General features: G+C 43.4%; 1 long non-coding RNA gene across 3 annotated transcripts; it reads left to right on the forward strand.

Moving 5' to 3' along the window:
- Positions 1-7989: 7989 nt before the first annotated feature.
- LOC308472958 lies at positions 7990-18894 on the forward strand. Of its 3 annotated transcripts, XR_013983819.1 has the most exons (6): positions 7990-8002; positions 9517-9664; positions 9825-9953; positions 11054-11157; positions 12947-13126; positions 18671-18894. It is a non-coding gene; the product is annotated as an uncharacterized lncRNA (long non-coding RNA). The 3 variants fall into 3 exon arrangements; XR_013983820.1 differs by lacking the exon at positions 18671-18894 and having other exon boundaries at positions 12947-13203; XR_013983821.1 differs by lacking the exon at positions 18671-18894 and having other exon boundaries at positions 9886-9953; positions 12947-13203.
- The last annotated feature ends 6 nt before the right edge of the window (positions 18895-18900 follow it).

Consider the following 18900-nt stretch of genomic DNA (forward strand, 5'->3'; position numbering starts at 1 on the left):
TTTTGTATTCTAATTCAATTCACTGTTTCAGCAAGTTCTTCCCATCTTTCTCAATTTTTATTCTATAGTTTATCTTAACGGTCTAACCTTGAATTTTTTCAATTTAACCCATTATCAATCAACTTTTACTTAATTCTTTGTTGCATTTCTACTAAAACCATGTAACTTCATTCCCGCATCCTTCTAACACTCATTAATTTTACAATGTTTCTGTAAGTATACTTTAAATTTTTTCCAATCTTCTTCCACCGACTCTTCTCCCTGGTCTCGAATTCTGCCAGTCATTTCCGCCAGTTCCATGTAGTCCATCAGCTTCATCTGCCATTCTTCCCTGGTGGGCAGGTCTTGTGTCTTCCAATACTTTGCAATGAGTATTCTTGCTGCTGTTGTAGCGTACATAAAGAAAGTTCTATCTTTCTTTGGCACCAATTGGCCGACCATGCCCAGGAGAAAGGCCTCTGGTTTCTTCCGGAAGGTATATTTAGATACCTTTTTCATTTCATTATAGATAATCTCCCAGAATGCCTTAATCTTTGGGCATGTCCACCAAAGGTGAAAGAATGTACCTTCAGTTTCATTACATTTCCAACATTTATTATCGGGCAAATGATAGATTTTTGCAAGCTTGACTGGTGTTATGTACCACCTATAAATCATTTTCATTAAATTCTCTTTTAAGGCATTGCATGCCGTAAACTTCATACCAGTGGTCCATAACTGTTCCCAGTCAGCCATCATAATATTATGTCCAACATCTTGTGCCCATTTAATCATAGCAGATTTCACCATTTCATCTTGAGTATTCCATTTCAACAGCAAGTTATACATTCTTGACAAATTCTTAACTTTAGGGTCTAACAATTCTGTTTCCAACTTTGATTTTTCCATTTGGAAGCCAATTTTTTTATCCAAATTATACGCCTCCAGTATTTGATAATAATGGAGCCAATCTCGTACTCTGTTTTTTAATTTTTCAAAACTCTGCAATTTTAATCTGTCACCCTCTTGTTCCAAAATTTCCCAATACTTCGGCCATTTGGCCTCCATATTGAGTTTTTTCTGAGCCTTTGTTTCCATTGGTGACAACCATCTTGGGGTTTTATTTTCTAACAAATCCTTATATCTTATCCAGACATTAAACAGTGCTTTTCTTACAATATGTGTAATAAATGTAGGGGTTGCTCGTGCGCAAGTTGGTGCCACTCCTGGCTAGGTTGCCTTGTTAAACCTTTTCTGTCTGGACAGCCCTGCACTTCGTGGCTGTTCAGTCGCTAGCAGAATCCGTCAGTGGGCGTTTCTTAAACCTTTTCCAGCATAAAAGTTGTTTGACTCCAAGTCTCCTCCTACTCTCCCTGTGCGGAAGACTTCTGCGCAGGGAGCGCGTGGGTAGCAGAGGACCCGTGCTCTCCTCGCTGATCTCCGGCGAGGAGTCCTGGAGCCCCCTCGCCGATTCCCCCATCTGCCCCCCTTTATCCCTGGTGTTACGCTGATTTCTTTCCCCAGCTGGTGAGCCGCCTCTCCCCCTGCTGGGCCCTTCTCCAACATCGCTTGAGAGCCTAGCCTCCGCCTCTGGCTCCGATGTCAGTTCCCTGACAATATGGTTTTTGAACGCTTTATGTGCTTTAACCTTATCATACCACAAATATGCATGCCAACCAAATACATTATTGAAACCTTCCAAATCCAAAACATCCGTGTTTTCAAGAAGCATCCATTCTCTCAGCCAACAAAAAGCGGCTGATTCATAATAAAGTTTTAAGTCTGGCAGGGCAAATCCACCTCTTTCTTTAGCATCAGTTAATATCTTAAATTTTATGCGAGGCTTCTTGCCCTGCCAGACAAATCTGGAGATATCTCTCTGCCATTTCTTGAAACAGTCCATTTTGTCCAAAATTTGCAGTGTTTGGAACAAAAACAGCATTCTTGGCAATACATTCATTTTTATCACAGCAATTTGGCCTAACAACGATAACTTCGAATTTGACCATATTTCTAGATCTTTTTTCACTTCAGTCCAACATTTTTCATAATTATCCTTAAATAAATTCACATTCTTAGCAGTCATATTAACCCCTAAATATTTCACTTTCTTGACCAGTGTCAGTCCTGTCTCCTTCTGAAACTTCTCTCTCTCAGTCTCTGTTAAATTCTTTTCTAACACCTTAGTTTTCATCTTATTCAACTTAAAACCTGCCACCTGGCCAAATTCTTGGATTAATTCTAATACTCTTTTAGTGCTAGATTCTGGCTCCTGTAAAGTCAATACTAAATCATCAGCAAATGCTTTCAATTTGTACTGTTTCGCTCCCACTTGTATACCTTTTACCAATTGGTCCCTTCTAATCATATTTAACAAAACCTCCAAGACCGATATAAAAAGCAGTGGAGAGATTGGGCAACCTTGTCGTGTTCCTTTCTCAATCTTAAAATCTTCCGTCACTACATTGTTCACAATTAATTTGGCCTTCTCTTCTGAATAAATTGCACTTATACCGTTTCCAAAACCTTGACCCACCCCCATCCCCAATAAATTCTTCTTCATAAAACTCCAAGAAATGTTGTCAAAAGCTTTCTCCGCATCCACAAATATCAAAACTGCTTTAGTATTAATCTTCACTTGTAATTTTTCTAAAATATTAATTATATTCCTCGTATTGTCAGATAAGTGTCTGCCCCGGAGAAAGCCCGCTTGATCTTTATGAATTTCTTCCATTAACACCTTTTTTAATCTTTTAGCCAAAATATCTGCAAAAATTTTATAATCCACATTAAGCAATGATATGGGGCGGTAATTCTTAAGTTGTGTCTTTTCAGTCTCTGTTTTCGGTATAAGTGTGATGTAAGCTTCCTTCCACCACTCTGGTGCCCTTTTCCCTTCCAGTATCTCATTACAGACTTCCTTTAAAGGTTGTATTACCCATTCTTTCAGAGATCTGTAATATCTTGAAGTCAGTCCATCCGGTCCTGGAGATTTACCTAATTGCATATTCTGTTTTTTTTTTTTTTTTAAATTTATTGGGTTTTACAATAGAAATGAACATAATAAACAATGTAACATATATCTTAACATAATTTCACATTTTCTTTGGACTTCCTCACATCTCCCGCTCCCACTTTCATCGTTATAACATTTTGTCAGCAATTTATTATCTTATTTACATTCTTATATCCCTTCTATGTTTCATAATCTTCTAGTTCTCAAAAGGAGTTATATTTTCACAATCTTACTTATTTTCTTAAAATCATCTAAATTTAGTGGTGCTCAGTTATTTTGATCTAGCATCCTGTTTAGCATTCACTCAAGTTACAATATTTTTGTAAATAATTCTTAAATTTCTTCCAATCCTCCTCAGTCCTCTCTTCTCCCAGGTCACGAATTCTGCCGGTCATCTCAGCCAGTTCCATGTAGTCTATCAGTTGCATCTGCCATTCTTCCAGTGTGGGTAGATCTTGAGTTTTCCAGTGCTTTGCGAGAAGTATCCTTGCTGCTGTTGTTGCATACATAAAAAATGTCTGGTCCTTCTTTACCACCCCTTGGCCGACAATACCCAAAAGGAAGGCCTCTGGTTTCTTAGTGAAGGTATATTTAAATACCTTTTTCAGTTCATTATAAATCGTTTCCCAGAACGCCTTCACTTTAGGGCAAGTCCACCAGAGGTGGAAGAACGTTCCCTCACACTCTTTACATTTCCAACACTTATTGTCAGTCAGGTGGTAAATTTTTGCAAGTTTGACTGGGGTCATATACCATCTATAAATCATTTTCACTAATTGCATATTCTGAATGGCCCCTTCCACTTCCTGTTCCGTTATTTTGTAGTTCAACATTAATTTATTTTCTTGAGAAATTTTTTGTAGTCCATTCATTTTCAAAAATTTGTCAATGTCCATTTCTTTCTGCTTCTCCTGTGTATAAAGTTGTTTAAAATACCTCTGGAAGCACTTTCTAATTTCCACTGGATTCTGTATGTTCTTTCCTTCTACTTCCAAGTTCGTAATGGTATTAAGTTTTTGTCTTTTTTTCATTTGCCAAGCCAACAATTTACCGCATTTATTTGCTGATTCAAATGTCTTTTGTCTCATCTGTTTAATCTTCCATTCTATTTCCTGATTCATCATTTTCATGTATTGTATTTGATATAACTTTATCTCTTTCAAAATCTCCTGGGACTTTGGTTTCACCCTCAATTTCTTCTCCCCTTCCTTTATTTTTTCCAAGATTTTGTCTTTTTTCTCATTTTGCATTCTCTTCTTAATTGCATTCTGTTGTATCAAAAATCCTCTCATGACCGCTTTACTTGCATCCCAGATTACTCTTTTTTTCCACAGCAGTGCTCATATTTATCTCAAAATAGTCTCTCAAAGTTTTTTGGGCCTTCTTAATAAATTCTTCATTCCTAAACCTCCCAATTCAGGGGTGATTTCTAATACTTGCTTGGTTATTTTACATATTTCTCGTATGGTTGTTGTCCAGAAAGTTTTATTTTGGGGCACTCAGATGGGCAGGAAAAGAAGAAGAAGAAGAAGAAGAAGAAGAAGAAGAAGAAGAAGAAGAAGAAGAAGAAGAAGAAGAATGGGGGCAGGGAAAATAGATGTATTTTACCACATTTCTCACATTTTACCAGCAGCAGCAACAACAACAATTTATACCCCACTCATCTGGCTGGGTTTCCCCAGCCACTCTGGGCGGTTCACAACAGAATATTAAAAACATGATAAAACATCAAATATTAAAAACTTCAGATATCTTCTCGAAGTCAGATAGTTGACTTTTAGTTGATCCCCCTATCTTCTCACTGTTCTCAGAACGGTTTAACAATCAGCTCCTCTTCCCAGGGAGCTCTGAGAATTGTAGATATGTGAAGAGTATAAGGTCTCCTAAAAACATGCAGCACTTTTTTTAAAAAAAACAAACTACAGTTCCCAAGACTGTACAATAGTGCTTAAATGTATGGTTCAATAATACCATTTTTTTATTGTTGGTACAGATAGGACCACTGTACCTGAAACTTTACCTTCCCTCATAAACTTCACACTAATCCCTATCATGACAGAACATCTTTCAGGTTTACTCACCTACAAAGGTTAGGAAAGTGGTTCTTTGAGTGATGGCCTTTCCTGTGGTTGTTTTCTGGTTTTGGAGTTTCTTCTTTTTACTCACCTCTTAAGGCACCCAGCAAAGAATCATGTTCAAACCAGCCACCAAAGGCTCAGGTTGCAGTTGTGATCTCGTTTACACCCGTCCACTTATTCAGATTGGCTTTTTTGAGTTTGGCTTTTGGACTGCCATAAATATTTTCCCGCCTTTTTATTTACTTTAGGGGTTTTCTTTTGTGCCAGTGTGCCTCTTTATCATGGGTAGGCAAACTAAGGCCTGGGGGCTGGATCCGGCCCAATCGCCCTCTAAATCCGGCCCATGGACGGTCTGGGAATCAGCGTGTTTTTACATGAGTAGAATGCGTCCTTTTATTTAAAATGCATCTCCAGCTTATTTGTGGGGCATAGGAATTCGTTCATTCTTTTTTTCAAAATATAGTCCGGCCCCCCACAAGGTCTGAGGGACAGTGCTGAAAAAGTTTGCTGACCCCTGCTCTTTATCATACAGTGGTACCTCGGGTTAAGAACTTAATTCGTTCTGGAGGTCCATTCTTAACCTGAAACTGTTCTTAAACTGAGGTACCACTTTAGCTAATGGGGCCTCCCACTGCTGCCATGCCGCCGCCGCTGCACGATTTCTGTTCTCATCCTGAAGCAAAGTTCTTAACCCAAAGTACTATTTCTGGGTTAGCGGAGTCTGTAACCTGAAGCGTCTGTAACCTGAAGCGTTTGTAACCCGAGGTACCACTGTATTTGCTGCTTTATTTCGTTCTTGACACCTTTGATGTTTTTTATGAACATCAGTTAAGCTGCCATGAACACCACAGACATATATATATATCTGGTGGAAAGGTCACACACAACTTCGTACAAAAAAAAGTAAATAAATACCCTCATGGCACTCTTCCATCTCTGCATGATTCAAGGTTACTTCTTGAGTAATTTGTACCCAGGTGAGCTGTAGGAACAGGGCCGTCTTAAGCATATCCAGCGCCATGGTGCAAAGCTCCCTCCGGCGCTCCCCACCCCTGTTTCCCAGAGTTTTTTAGGGAGGACGGCACTGCCAGTGGGGCTGGAGGAGGCGGGCAGCGGCTGGAGGGCGGCTCCTCTGACGGGGAAGGGGCAGAGGCTGGACGCGGCGCCTCCCAGCTCAGCTGGCCGCTTCATGCCACAGTGGCCATGGCAGACGGAGGCTCCAGATGCAGCACTGCTTCGGCGTGGCATGGCGGAGGCGGGCGAGGGTGGCGAGCTGATGCTGGGAGCCTCCGACTCTTCCCTAGCGCCCTTGCGCCCCGTGCCACTAGCCTCAATGGGTAAGACGCCCCTGTATACGAACAGGGGTGAAGTTGCTGCTGTAGAGGTTTAGTTGCCTCATGGATATGTACTTTTATTTTGCTCAACTGCACCATTTCAGATATTGGTCGTCCCCTGATGACAACCCTTTCCCGGAATCTGCAGCTCCCTCCCACGTGGCCTCTCCAGGCAGCAGCAGTGAATGGTCAGTGGCGGTTGGCAGCAAATGCAAGCCGCCCGCCATTTTGCTTCTCTAGTGCATTGAGAAAACAGGAAAAATGGGCAAGAGCATAGGCGGAATCAGGGCCGGGCCAGCTGTTAGGGAAGATGAGGCCACTGCCTCAGATGGCAGAAGCCTCTCAAGTAGCACATCCCTGGCTGCTCAGCCCCACCATCCACACCAATTTTGGCCCAGATCACCATCTGCACCGATGGCGGTGGCGCTTCTCACAGCAGGGCATGTGGCAACGGCAGAGCAGGTGGTGGGCAGAAGGAGGTGGTAGGTAGTGGTGGGAGCGGTGGTAGTGGCAGGGCAAAGAGGCACTTCCCATTTGTTCTTAAGTGGCAAAAGAGGATTTGTCACCCCAAATACTCAGCAGGCCTCAGCAGGGTGACTGTCCTGAATGCAGACTTTAATTTAGGAAAAATATAGGAATTTGCCTTGAACCAAGTCAGATCGCTAGTCCATCTAGCTCAGTATGATCTCTTTCAGCTTCTGCCTTCTGGAAGAAGGTATAGGGTTATAAAGGCCAGGACTAGCCGCCTGAGAAACAGTTTCTACGCAAATGCAATTCTGGTTCTAAACGCAGCATAAGGGGTCACTATAGTATAGTGTATTTTAAAATGGGGTTTCAGAGTTTTGGGGGTTTTTTGAATGTTTTATGTAGTTTTTATGTAGTTTTATGTAGTTTTTCAATTTCATTGTTCTGCATGGGACAATGACAATAAAGATATTGTATATATCATATTGCTGACACTGGCTGGCAGTGGCTCTCCACAGTTTCAGAGGCTACGGTGTTTGGCAGCCCTACCTGGAGATACCAGGGATTGATCCTGCGATCTTTTGCATGCAAAGCAGATGCTGAACCACTGAGCTATCGCTGTTCCCCTTCAATTTAGGAACTGCATGATTGAAATAATAATAATAATAATAATAATAATAATAATAATAATGGCAGCTGCCCCATATTTAAAGCAAAAAACATCATGTGCATACAGAACTAGGAAGATAGATCTAATGCTTAGCGGTAAGAATAGAATCCCCTTTTAACATTCTCCATGAAGGCCTGCTAAATCCTACTGAGCCTCCAGCTCTACTGAAGTCCTACATCAAGCCCTTGCTAAAGTCAACAAAGACTTGTTTGTTTCAGTTTTATTAGCTGCCTTTATTTCTGTGGTGTAACGTGATTAAAGAACATAAACTCTGTTGGAGGAGAGAAGAAAAATATGTTGGGAATATAGTGCAGTTTGAGGAAGAAGCAACATGCATAAACATGTTTTTAATCAGTTATGCAAGTAAGTCCAGAGAAGTTGCTAACCCTCAACAATGTTTGTGCAGTCATACCTCGAGTTGCGAACGTGATCCGTGCGGGAGGCATGTTCGCAACCCACAGTGTTCACAACCCACAACACCATGTCTGTGCACACGCATGACACGATTCGGCGCTTCTGTGCATGCGCCGAAACCCGGAAGTAACCCATTCCGGGTTTGGTGTGGTCCGTAACCCTAAAATGTGTAACCCGCAGCGTTCGCAACCCGAGGTATGACTGTATTTGTATTTTGCATTTTTTAGCCTTTTAAAAAAAATTCCTGCCTGGTCACCTACAGTAGTTCTTATTCGCCACAGGTGACCAAAGTGGGCGTGCATAAATTTAGCTTCTAAGTCATAGAATTGTAGAGTTGGGACCCTGAGGGTCATCTAGTTCAACCCCGCGCAATGCAGAAATCTCAGCTAAAGCATCAATGACAGATAGTCATCCAACCTCTGCTTAAAAACCTCCACTGAAGCCCACCACCTCCCGCGGGAGACCATTCCACTGTCAAACAGCACTTACTGTCAGAAAGTTCTTCCTGGTGTTTAGTTCTGCCCGGACACTACGGTCCAGCACCGAGGGTCTTCTGGCAGTTCCCTCACTGCGAGAAGCCAAGTTACACCAGATGTCAAAGAGAACAACAACTACCAGACTTTTAGAAGACATCTGAAGGCAGCCCTGTTTAGGGAAGTTTTTAATGTTTGACGGACTACTGTATTTTAATATTTTGTTGGAAGCCGCCCAACAAACAGATGGGTGGGGTATAAATAAATTATTATTATTATTATTATTATTATTATTATTATTGGAATCTCCTTTTTTGTAAGTTGAAGCCATCAGTTTGCATTGTTGGATAGAGCAAATTGCAGTTGGTCAACATAGTAGTAAAAGGATGGTATAGAAATATTGAAAATAACTAAACAAATATTTTGAATTCCTTCTTTATTCATGGCAGTGAATTCACCTTGGTCCCATCTGCCAATTTTTGGAAAGAAATGGTGGTGAATCTTCCCAGAGCTTGTGGTCATCATGATCCATGACGCAAAACACATCCATATATCATGCAGATATACACATAATCAAAGCGCATAGGATAACGATTCCTTAAGAACAGCCCTAAGCACCTCACTATGAAATGTAATTAGTCAAGTTACATATTTAATTCCTCTTATCCTCATTGCACGCCTTCCATTACCTTCTTCTTTGCATCTTACATTATTCTTTTGTTATTGTCATTGAAGTGTGCTGCTTGGTCATTTAAGGACTTAAAGTAGCCACCCCCACACTGCTGTCCTCCAGCTGTTTTGGACTGACGTCATAGGCCCAGGACTGGGAAGGTTGATTTAAACTTGTTGTTGTTGTTTAGTTGTTTAGTCGTGTCCGACTCTTTGTGACCCCATGAACTAGAGCACACCAGGCACTCCTGTCTTCCACTGCCTCCCGCAGTTTGGTCAAACTCATGTTAGTAGCTTCGAGAACACTGTCCTACCATCTCGTCCTCTGTTGTCCCCTTCTCCTTGTGCCCTCAGTGATTTAAACTAGCAACAGCAAAAATGCTCCTAAAGCACAAGGTACTGTTTTTTTAATTCACAGATTACCACTTTCACAATAGATTGCAAGCATGACCAACAGCATTCCTCAGGGTCGGCTCAAGACATTTTGGCACCTGAGGTGAACCACAAAATGGCTTCCACCACCACCAGGGAAGAAAGAATGAGTGAAGATCTACATCAGGAAAAAGGTGGGAATAAAGATCAACATTGGGAACAAGGAGGGAAGGAGGAATCAAATCATCATTACTTGATGACTGAAGGGGGACTTTGGTAATATGGTGCCCCCTCCCCAATATTTCTTATTTCCACAGTCATTTCTTTTGGTTGTTTTTTAATGGATCTTCTCAGTAGGTACCATGATGACGATGGTGATGATGATGATGATGATGATGATTTTGCACCCTCCCAGCTCAGTGTCCTGTATCAGGGAACCACCTGCACCACCCTAAATCCGGCACTGGCATGAATCTGGCCTAGGTGAGGTACTCTTGCTTCCTGGCAGAGCACATCCTGAAGTTTCTACAGTCGTACCTTGGTTTTCGAACAGCTTAATCCTTGTACATTTTGGCTCCAGAACACCACAAACCTGGAAGTGAGTGTTCCGGTTTGTGAACTATTTTTGGAAGCTGAACGTCCGACAGTGCTTCCGTGGCTTCAGATTGGCTGCCAGAGCTTCTTGCAGCCAATTAGAAGCCACGCGTTGGTTTCCAAATGTTTTGGAAGTTGAACAGACTTCTGGAACGGATTCCGTTTGACTTCCAAGGTACGACTGTATTTCAATTACTTACAATGAAATGGTATTATTAATAATACTTTTCATCACCATCATCCCAATGCCATGTCATTGTTCACTTTTCTTCATCGGTAACTGCTCTGGCCTTCAAAAAGGCTGCAATTTGACAGAATCGAATTCACAAAGAAAGCGCTGTGAGAAAAAACCTATCCAGAGCAAACCTACCATCAGTGCAGACCCTAAAACAGTCTGGTAACAAAAGCGGAATCCAACATGCAGGCCAAATTGATAGGCAGAAAACACTACCCACACCTCTTAACCACAAGCTGCTGATACCAGACTTGATGCCTGGAGTTTACAACGGTCAAGGGAGCCATGTGTTGCGCACCGACACAGTTGCTGCTCTTAATTCTTCTGGCACACAGTCCCCAAAGGACACATATAGCCTGTAACCAAGAAAGTGTTTAGTGTCTAGTTAGGGCTGAAAACTGATAGGCACACACAACGTTGGGTGCCAGCCATTTGCTTCTTGGGAACGAAGGAATGATAAATTTGGGAACTACTAAGTGGAAGATATCTGCTACAGCTGTGTACACACCATACATTTAAAGCATACAGGCACCTTAAAGAATCCTGGGAACTATAGTTCACACCCCCACCCCCACAGAGCTGCATTTCCCAGCACCCTTAACAAACTACGGTTCACAGGATCCTTTGGGGAGGGGAGATGAGCTTTAGATTTTGGTGTGTACACAGCCTTCATGTCTTAAGTTTGTGCTGGTCGGAGGTATGAAAAGACAAGTCCTTGCTTCCAACTCATGGATAATATTTCCCTCATTGACAGGACCTGTCCGTACTGTCGGTCGGCAAGAAGTAAAGAAGTGAAGCGGGCAGGCTTGTTATTTTCCATGACATGAAGTAACAGAAGGGAGACCAGGACTCTGCTGGGTAAGGGGAAACATGGTGGCATGAGAAGAAATGTACAACAAAGCATGTTTCCAAAAACGAACTTGATTCTGTAGGAGTTTTAAAATGCTTAGTTTAAAATGCCAGCCATTGAGATCTATTAGGTGGCTGGGCATGTGGGAAAGGGCCTCTTCAGCGGTGGCCCCTGTGCTTGTGGAATTCCCTCCCTGGGGTGGTCCATATGGCCACTACTCTACTGTGACATTCATTTTATCCTACAGCGGCTATGTTGCGGCTTATGGTTTTGATGTTTATTAACGGGGCTCAGTACAACAAGGTGACAGAAGTGTCTTGTTTAATCAAAATTTGGAGCTAAGCCCTTGTGCTTAGCTAGACTGGTGACTGGGAGTGGCCGCCGAGACCATATAACACTAGTTCTGAAAGACCTACATTGGCTCCCAGTACATTTCCGAGCACAATTCAAGGTGTTGGTGCTGATCTTTAAAGCCCTAAATGGCCTCGGCCCAGTATACTTGAAGAAGCGTTTCCATCCCCATAGTTCAGCCTGGACACTGAGGTCCAGCACTGAGGGCCTTCTGGCGGTTCCCTCACTGCAAGAAGTAAAGGTACAGGGAACCAGGCAGAGGGCCTTCTCTGTAGTGGAGCCCGCCCTGTGGAATGCCCTCCCATCAGATGTCAATGAAATAAACAACTATCTGACTTTTAGAAGACATCTGAAAACAGCCCTGTTCAGGGAAGTTTTTAATGTTTTATCATGTTTTTAATGTTCTGTTAGGGACGTGGGTGGCGCTGTGGGTTAAACCACAGAGCCTAGGACTTGCTGATCAAGTCCCCGCTATGGGTCCCCTTGCTGATCGAATCCCCGCTATGGGGTGAGCTTCCGTTGCTCAGTCCCTGCTCCTGCCAACCTAGCAGTTCGAAAGCACATCAAAGTCCAAGTAGATAAATAGGCGGGAAGGTAAACGACGTTTCCGTGCGCTGCTCTGGTTCGCCAGAAGCGGCTTAGTCATGCTGGCCACATGACCCGGAAGCTGTACGCCAGCTCCCTCAGCCAATAAAGCTAGATGAGCAACCCCAGAGTCGGTCACAACTGGACGTAATGGTCAGGGGTCCCTTTACCTTAATGTTCCATTGGGAGCCGCCCAGAGTAGCTGGGCGGGGTATAAATGATAAATTATGGGTGAGGCATAAATGATAAATTAATATTATTATAAAATTATTGTTGTAATAATCTTCCTCTTGGAGTATTTCCAGGTGGCATTTTGTTGTGGAATTGGTGCTGATCCAGCCCAGAAGTTGTTTTGCAGTGTCCACACGATGTCATCATCATCCAAAGCTACCTTGCAGACTCCCGCCCTAGTACAGACCAAGTTTATCGATCACAATAGTTTTCCTGCATTCAGTTACGTGGATCCAACCCTGATTGACCGATTGGCCCAAGCTTGTGGAACACCCTCCTGAGAAGATTAGACTGATATTAGACACGTATCCTCTTTGCTGAACTTCATGCACATGACTAAGGGCTCACCCACCTTTTGCTTGTCTCGTGCCTTGAAAACACAGGACTGAGAGGTTTCCCACTTCGGCATGGGTCCCAATGGTTTTCTGTTTGCTACTTCCCCCAGGGGAAACCCATTCTTTAACACTTAATCAGAGCAAATGCCAACCCACCCCAATTCAGCAGTAAATCACAGGTTTCCTAGGGGTGGGGCAGAAGACCCTTCATGTGGCCCTGTTTTCCAGGAGCAATCCCAGATTTACATAAGCCATTTCTGATTTGATCCCAGAACATCTTGTTTTTTTTCCTTAGGAAGGCCCTAATTTTCATCAGAGAAATGTTGGAGGGTGTGGAATAGGCTGTCCCCAGTTTCATCTGAGGTTGGAGGGGGCGCCTCTAATTTCCAGCAGAGGAATGTTGGAGGGTATGGGATTGGCAGGACAAGCGGAAGTGGAGACAAGCCGTAGGACTTTCTCGTTCCAACATTTTAAGGTAGCATTCGGTTTTATGATAAATGTTATACAGTGGTACCTTGGTTTAAGAACAGTCTGGTTTAAGAACAGTTTGGTTAAAAACAACACAAGACCACTGCAATTATGGTGGCAAGAATACTTGTAGCAAGAAGCTGGAAAAGTGAAGCAACACTAACAATAACAGATTGGCCGACACTTAAAGGTAAAGGGACCCCTGACCATTAGGTCCAGCCGTGGCCGACTCTGGGGTTGCAGCACTCATCTCGCTCTATAGGCCGAGGGAGCCAGTGTACAGCTTCCGCGTCATGTGGCCAGCATGACTAAGCCGCTTCTGGCGAACCAGAGCAGCGCACGGAAACGCTGTTTACCTTCCCGCTGGAGCGGTACCTATTTATCTACTTGCACTTTGATGTGCTTTTGAACTGCTAGGTTGGCAGAAGCAGGGACCGAGCAACGGGAGCTCACTCTGTCGTGGGGATTCGAACCGCCAACCTTCTGATCGGCAAGTCCTAGGCTCTGTGGTTTAACCCAAAGCGCTGTTACCATAAATCACCAATGCTGCAGCAAGCAAAGGCTCTAGCAGCTCAGCCAGCTGCTTGTGGCTGGAAAGCCAGACAGGATGTTTGTGACTGTTGCCATGGGAACAAAGGGGCAGTCCATTCTGTACTGAGCACCGGATGTTAGCTCAGTGTGTGTGTGTCATATGACCCGTACTGGATGTACTTGGGAGGAGTTTCTTCTTGCTGTTGTTGAGTGCAGACATGATTCTCTGTACTGATGTAAGAGGCAGAAATAAATGATGTAAATAGTTTTCTGTCTGCTTCTTTCCCCTCCCTGGGGACACCAAAGGGGAGAGAGGAAGAACGGTGTGTTCCTCTCATACATCTGAGAAGAATCGCCGGACCTCGCCTGCTTATCAGCAGAGTGGAGACGCGGGGAGGTCGACAGGAATATCTGCCGGTGCCTACGCTGTGGCACATTCCTCTGACCCAGGCAGAATTCCAACAGTGGCAGCCTTCGGATGGTTGCGATTCATCGGACATCTGCATGAGAGGCTGGTGGATTGTCCTCCTCTGCTCCAAGGAGGAAGAGAAGCGTCTGAAAGAAGCCAGAGGCTCCACAGACAGCTGATGGAAAGAAGAGGTGTTTTCCAGAGCAACAAAGTTCAAGGTATGCTGCATTTCGGGCTAAAAGTGTGAACGCAGGAAGATTAATTCCCTGGTTCACGGAGCTGCGTTTCAAAGAAAACAAGAGCTCCGGGAGAAGAGGCCTAGAGGCCTGCAGCTTGAAGGCTGAAGCCTGCATTCCACAAATTTTTGTGGTAGATAAGATGTCTTATTGAAATGCATTGTTGCTAGGTAACGGTCCTGGAAAGTTACTGGCAAAGGGGCTGGACTCTGAGTGTAAGCCTGGGAAAGCGAAACAAAACCAGAGAATGTTTTGGCTACAAGGTTTACGAGCTCTTCGAAGGGACTTTTCAATAGCAGCCTGAGTTTAGCTGCCAGGTGCAAAAAGCACAAACAACTTGCAGTTTTGCTGCGTGAGAAAGGAAAAAACAACTGTTGGATTTTACAGTTTGTTTGACATTGTGAGCTGGAGGCTTGGCTTCAAGATGGATGCCAAGAAAGGGGGAGGTTTGCCTTGCCCACCTCCCTTAACCAATGACAATTATTCATCTTGGTCTGTAAAGATGAAGGCCCTGCTGCAGAATCAGAGGCTTTTTGATGTAATTGAAAACCCCATCCCTGCAGCACCAACCAGAGGTTGGGAGTCACAGAATGTAAGGGCCAGGACTGCTATAATTCTGTGTGTCTCAGATGATCAGTTGGTGCATGTTCAGCATTTAGAAAATGCGAAAGAGGTATGGGACACGCTGCGTACAACGCATCAGAGAGATGCTGGTTCTTCAGCGTTGCTGTATTTTGAGAAATTGACCAATCTGAGACTTGCGCCTGATGGAGATGTTCAAGCGCACCTGACAGAAATGAAGTTTCTGCGTCAACAGATGGTGGAACGCAATTTCCGTCTTCAGGAGGAAGTGTTTTGCTTCATGATGATAAACAGCCTTAGCCGCACCTACAAGGTTGTTGCCAGTCAGCTTGGTTCCCTACCGGCCCGCGCAGCTGACCGCGGAGAGAGTTTGTGCTGTGGTCCTGAATGAACACGACAGACTTGCTGCACTGGAAGAAAAAGACAGGGGGAGGGAAGAACAGAGTTCTAATTCCCCCACTGCTGATGCTACTGGAGAGCATGGTGTAGCATTGAGTGCTGTCCGATGCTACAATTGTGGACAGACTGGGCATCTACAGCGAAACTGTAAGAAGCCGCGCCAGTCAAGAGGAGCAAAGAGCAGCTCTACGAAGCCTCAGGCGTCAGGCAAAAGCCGTACCAAGTGCCAGGTGAAACCTGCAAAGGCTATGATGGCGAAAGGAACCACGCCAGATGTTGGGAACGCATTCATAATCGACACGGGCTGTACAAAACATTTGTGCCCGCACAGAGGACTGTTTTCGACGTTGAAGAAGCAAAGCTTCACTGTGAAACAGGCCAACGGTCAGGAGTTGGAAGCAACCGGAATTGGGACTGTGTATCTTGAAAGTCTGAACTTGACTATAAATGATGTTTACCTGGTTCCAGAACTGAGATTTAATCTGCTGAGCGTGTCGCAGATTGCAAAGAAAGGACTGAAACTGTCCTATGATGCTAAAAGCTGCAAGATCTACAAAGATGGAGAACTGTTTCTTACTGCCAAAGAGAAAGATGGACTGTATTTGTTGACTTTTGATCAAAGTGATTACATGAAATGTAATTCTTCTGTTTCTAACAAAATCTCTCTTGCAGGTGTGACCAGTGTGAGCACCAAGACCAAGAAGGTCGACAGAGCATTTCAGCGGGTGTATGCTGATGTGATTGGTCCTCTAGAACCATCTAGAGGCAGTGCAAAGTATTACCTTTTGTGTGTGGATTGTTTCACTAATTATTCTTGGGTTTATTTGATGGAGAAACCGCAAGAAACTTTAGAAAAGTTTCAGGAGTTTTGTGACAAGGTTAAAATTATGCATGATGCTAACATTGATTGTCTTTTCACAGATGACAAACAAGTTTTTCTGTTACAGAAGTTTCAGAAGTTCCTGGATGGAAAAGGGATAGACCACAAAGTGGCTGTTTCGACCGAAGCGTGGAACAGGGGGGTCTGTGTGAGGGTGAACAAAGAATTGCAAAAGGGGATGAATGCGCAATTGCTGAGTTCACATTTGCCACATGAATATTGGGCCGAATCGCTAGCGTCCTATCTTCATGTGTGGTTGAGAAAAGTCTCAACAGAGTTGGGATGTTCTCCTTTTGAGAAGCTGTTCAATAGAAAACCTTCTGTTGCCTATTTTAAGGTTTTCGGGTCTCATGTGAGAACAGAAGCTCCAGGTGGAGTAAAGAATGCCAGAGGCATTTTTGTGGGTTATGAAAAGGGTCTCTACAGAGTAATTTTGTCTGAATCTGGTCAGGTGATTCTCACAAGGTTTCTAGAGAGTGCTCCAAAGCAAGAGCGGATAGTACAGACATTTCCCACAGAGGATTCTGATGATGATGATGATGAGTTTGATCTTATTGAGTTCAGTAGTACTGATGATGACAGCGATAGCTCAGACAGCTCAGTTGTCACAGTCATTGAGAGGAAATCTCACACAATGGATAGACCTTCACAGGTGAAGGAAGAACCACTGATTGCTACTGGTTCTCCAGAGAGTCCAAAGGTTGAACCAGTGAGCACAGAGGATCAGAACCTCATACGTAGGTCTGAGAGAGCAACGAAGGGTGTACCACCCAAGAGGTATTCAAAGGAGTTTGCTAACCTTGCATATGTTGCTATTGTAAACGACCAAGGACAGATTGAAGCTGTGTCTGAGTCAGAGACAAAGGCACAACAGAGAGTTGTTAACCGAGGTAATGCGAAGTCACACAACCAGAGAGGTACATTGGTTAAACCAGTGGCGGGTAGTTCCAAGGGTGGAACTGAAACAACAGGGGAATGTTATAAATATAACAACTGTTTGTTTTCTTCTCTGGATGACGCTTTGCTCGCAGCACACATTGATACTTTAGGGGGAGTATGTTACCATAAAGCACCAATGCTGCAGCAAGCAAAGGCTCTAGCAGCTCAGCCAGCTGCTTGTGGCTGGAAAGCCAGACAGGATGTTTGTGACTGTTGCCATGGGAACAAAGGGGCAGTCCATTCTGTACTGAGCACCGGATGTTAGCTCAGTGTGTGTGTGTCATATGACCCGTACTGGATGTACTTGGGAGGAGTTTCTTCTTGCTGTTGTTGAGTGCAGACATGATTCTCTGTACTGATGTAAGAGGCAGAAATAAATGATGTAAATAGTTTTCTGTCTGCTTCTTTCCCCTCCCTGGGGACACCAAAGGGGAGAGAGGAAGAACGGTGTGTTCCTCTCATACATCTGAGAAGAATCGCCGGACCTCGCCTGCTTATCAGCAGAGTGGAGACGCGGGGAGGTCGACAGGAATATCTGCCGGTGCCTACGCTGTGGCACATTCCTCTGACCCAGGCAGAATTCCAACAAGCGCCACCCTGGCAGACACTTATGATAGAGTATTTCCAACTGGCAAAGCTGACGGGAAAAGTCAGGGGAGTTTTAAACCAAAAAACATATGGAGAATGGAAAATATTTAAGGAATATATAAGATTATATTGCAAAAATGATACCATCTTAGCAGAATTGGAATACTTGAGAATAATAGATAAATGATATAAACATTATAGTGGAATATATGAAAAAAGATATAAAACAAAACTGTGCGATATTACCATGACAACAGAAAAAGTATAACGAGAAAGATTGGAAGTTTTTTGCAAAAAAAAAAATATTTGATAGATATAATGTCGTATAAATCTTTGGTCTTTTTTTCTTTTCATCATTTTTGTGTCTTTGTTTCAAAATTTTCTTTTCTTTAATTTTCTTTTTGTATTTATCTCTGAAATACTTACCTTCATTGTATGTTCGTATCTTTGTATCTTTGTATTTTAAACCAATAAAGATTTATCCCAAAAAAAGGAACAATTTGCTTTACAAACTCCGCAAAACTGAAAATTGTGTCTTGGTTTGAGAACTTTACCTCGGTCTAAGAACAGAATCCGTCCGGTGGAAGGGCACCGGCTGCAGGAGGCCTCATTAGGGAAAGCGTGCCTCAGTTTAAGAACGGTTTTAGTTTAAGAATGGCCTTCCAGAACGGATTAAGTTCGTAAACTGAGGTACCACCTTGCCTTGTTTTTCTGTGGATTGCTTTTATGCACATGCTTGGAAATGCAAATGATTAAGCAGGATATAGAGGCCTTAAACAAACAAACAAACAGGCACCACTCTGTTTATTTCGAGATGCAAGCCTATGAATGCCACATTTCACCAGAATCTGTGCAATATCCTATGCTTCCCAATCATTGTATTTCTAAAGCAATTGGCATATAGTGAGTGGAGCAGTTTACAAGGTAATGATGGACGGCTGTTTCCTCATGTAAACAAATGGCCCTATCTTCATCTTTGCCTCCCAGGGAATCAATTCACAGGTGGTTTGGCAGGTTGAAGCATCCTTAAAGGTAAGGTGGGGGGAAAATATATATCTCTGCGTAAACTGGAAGCTTGTTGAAACTTTATACGACATTGTCTTTGCAACCAGATGTAATGTCAGAGTCCCTGTATGGTTGTTCTCAAGCCATAATAACAATTCTGGTAACAAGCAACTGGCTGCTTCACAATCCCATTATCAGAGAACTGGAACTGG

This window comes from Podarcis pityusensis (genome assembly GCF_964106645.2).
Source record: "Podarcis pityusensis genome assembly, chromosome: 3".
In the NCBI taxonomy this organism is placed as follows: Eukaryota; Metazoa; Chordata; class Lepidosauria; order Squamata; family Lacertidae; genus Podarcis; species Podarcis pityusensis.